Raw genomic sequence first — 3,882 nt, forward strand, 5'->3', positions numbered from 1 at the left:
TCATGCACAATGGATCTTTAAATACCATTGAAAGATGATTACTGTGAAGATCAAGTGTATTTGTAGCAGAAACTCCAGCCAAACTCAGATAACTTGGAACATCTTTAAGTGCACCAGGAAAAAAGACTGGAAAACAATAGAAATTGCATATTTATGAAGCAGAAAGGAGCAATGCAAGGAAAGGTTACTTAGTAATTAGTCTCTTGTGAATTAAACAATAACATTTAGCCAAATAAATGCACACAATCTCCACCTTGACAGAGCTTACTAACTTTCAGTGATATTAGGATGCTGACTCTGATAATGAGGGACTTTGCTAAAGACCCGGCTTCAGCACTATTGTTTTAATGAGCTTTGTGATGTACTGTATTAGTTATTTGGTTGATTATTCTACTTTAAAATAATAATAATAATAACTATTTTATTTTTGTCTGGCCATTCAGTTTTAACGTACTGTAAACTACTAATGCGATGTTAACTTAATATAATGCATATTTGTCACTCAGACATAAACAAAGCTGGTAAGGAATGGCTAATGTTTCTGTAATCGTGTTATAAATGAAAAATAGTAAATTAAATATGGTAAATAAATAAATAAAATAAAATTATACATTTATTCCCTATGCTTAATTTATTATGTTTATGTGACAAATATGCACACATTAAGTTCAAAATTTTAATCCAAATTAATCGATACTTTGAATGCAATTCAAATACATAAATTAATACATTATTTAAGTAATTTCTATGTGAACAGACTTTTGATTTTCATATTATGGCTGATGAAATTGGTGAAATTGGCATACAGACTTACATTGAGGGAGTGATTGAAGCCGTATCTAGAGAGCAGAATATAATTGATACTCTAGCAACTGCATAGCAACACACCCACAACACATTTTTTCACGCATACAGCCATTTCTGTAAGCTCTTTTTCTTTTTAGAGGTCAATCATGCAGAAGAAACATTGTTGAATGTTTATGATCCCCATCTGTCTCAAGTTAAATGACTTTAATAGTCAGATTTAAGATGTGCTAAGACTAAAGTGATGTTTTCAGATGGAGAAACTTGAAAGATGAGTTTTGCAACATGCATTGCAGAGTTTTGATGGCATTTACATGTGGATGTGTAAATGGTACGGTAGCAATTAATGTACAATACTAAACATGAGATATTGCCAGACAAAAAATGAAATATCTTTTTTATGCATTTTCAGTTGCATTACTGTATATTACACAAGTTAAACTTTAGGCTTACACACTGACGTATATGAATGTACATCATCTTAACGAACCCAACTCTGCCATTTAAAGTAATGCTTTTAAAAGCTCAGCCTCATCATTAAACTCAAGCAGGCCTTTGATCGCTGCTCTGGGATCAGGGAGTTAAGAATCAGAGCAGTCCAGAGAAACCTCATCTGTTCCAGGATGTTTGCGGTGGATGACAAACTCAGATTCATCCACAGGCCTCCAGCCGCACTGATCTTCACTACATCACAGAAAGCGACTCGCTGTCTCTAGTTAGGTTCGAGCCTGTGACACCAGTGACCCCTCTGGCCTTCTGCTGCTGTCCTCGTTATACCGGCGAGGAGCATGATGCCATTATGTCAGTCTGTGTCAGCGGTGCTACATAAGGGTCTCTGGGGCCTGGTTTAGTCTGGAGACTCAATATCTGTGAGTGTGGTGAGGGTAACAGATGCGAAACTGACGAAGACGAGGCTTGAAGATGTAGGATGGCTGGGGAAGTTGTCAAAAAGGCTGTATTTCAATAACTCAGTAGGTCCTAAAGGACAAATGCTTTTCTCTAGCAGTGGTGTGTATGATGGTTTTGGTCACATGGCACATTTTTATTGGGGCAAGTTGTCACACGCACTCTCTATTATGATTTATGTTCATCAAAACATAGATTTTTGCAATTTTATACAATTATTTGTACTGTTTTTGTGGTGGCTGTGCTTTTAAAGTTATTACAATCTTAATTCAAGTGTTAAGGAATTTTCGAAAGGGACAATAATCAGTGTTGATTACTACCGTAAGGTTAACCCTGCCTGATTTACATGTTTGAAAATGATTGAAAGCATTGGAAATTTAGAGAAGTAATCAGAAAGTATTCCAATGTAATCTGTAGCATTACTTTAACAAAGTAACTGAAATAGTTACACTACTTATTTAAATAGGCTAACTTTTAATCTGTAACCTATTACATTTCTAAAGTAACCACCCCAACACTGTCCCGTGACTGACAGAAGCATCTTGGCAGCAGGGATTTAAATCTTTAGCAAGACTCAAATTGACCCAGGCAAATATATATATTTTTTAATTTATTTTATTTTTTTATCAGGTAAGGTACAAGTGTTTTTAAAACATTTCAGCCCTTTCTAATTTCATTTTTGAATGCTATGAACATAGACACGAGCACAAATGGAAAAACGTATCTAAGATTCCATTCTATGTAATGGCCCACCCACTTTCAGCTGTGTCCCACCCAATGAGAAGTTGGTAATCTTCCAAAGGCATGCAATTTATCACTTGTTTTCATAGTCAATTACGGTCAGTTTCTTAATTTCTCCTTGTATGCTATCACACACTTGTCAAATTGATGATTTGTCAGTTTCTGTTAGTCCTACCCACAATGTTATGTTTATGACCTAAGGACATGAGGACAATCTATAATAATAGTATATTATATTATATAATATATAATAGTGAAACAAACATCAGTCAGTCTTCAAAAAATATATATTTATTGGATACCCCAAATGAAGCGGAAGTCTTAGCACAGAATCCGGACAATCTACAAATGAAGCCAGACCACGTGCAAGTGATCGATTTATTGATCGAAAAATTCTGAGTCAAGCTAGTTTGACGCATCATATTAGCATACAGTAGGTACAGTGTTTCATCCAATTAACAGATGTGTTTTGATACTGTAGGCTATAAATGTTGAAAGTGAAATTGATGTTAATCAATGCTTTTACAGTATTGTGCTGTATTTCCCATAGACTGTTAGTAAAGAGCTGTTCACACCCAGAATGATAACTATAAAGATAACGATATTGGCATCCACACCAGCGAACAATATCATCTGTTTACTATCGATGTGTCATTTGTGAACAACCGGCTCTAAAGGCCCATACACACCAAGAATGATAGCTATAAAGATAATGATTTTGACGTTCACACCAGCGGATGGTATCGTCTGTTTATTCTCAGTGCATGTGCATCTGCTGCTTTAAATTATCGTGCTCGTTACAGCAGGATAGATTCTGATTGGCTGTCAATGTTTCTGAAAGTCGTTCTGAAAATCATTCTGAAAGTGAGTCCAATGATGATGTTTATTTGTACCTTTATCATTATAGCTTTGGTGTTTACTCTGCTATTTTTTAATATTGAACATTTCTGGCCTCGCCCCTGATCTATTCTTTATCATTTTAGTGAAATTGATCTTGCAAACTATCCAGTGTATAGGCTACATGTGTTTGCACTATTGACAACCAAAAGGTTTATTTTTGTCCAGTGCAAGCTTGTGCATCCTCTAATTATAACAAAACTTAATGAGATCACGCAATGAAGTAACACAAGTGACAGTTTTTTAGTGATTATAAAGGCAGTGCTCTTTGCGTGCTTGCTATATATAATCAATTATATAAATATAATATAAAATATAATATAAATGTACATAAAAATATGACCCTTCTGCAAATGTGATGAGTGACGCATAAAAGTACATTTTAGTACTATTGCTGAATTACAGCTGAATTTTATTTGTGTATATGGATCACAAAAGTTAATTTTAGGCCAAGATGATAACCGGGACAAAGCAACATGACAAATCTCAGACAAAAGTAGTAGAGATGCAGCTTATGATTCAGTCATGAACTGT

This window comes from Carassius gibelio, chromosome B1 (assembly GCF_023724105.1).
Source record: "Carassius gibelio isolate Cgi1373 ecotype wild population from Czech Republic chromosome B1, carGib1.2-hapl.c, whole genome shotgun sequence".
Taxonomy (NCBI): Eukaryota; Metazoa; Chordata; class Actinopteri; order Cypriniformes; family Cyprinidae; genus Carassius; species Carassius gibelio.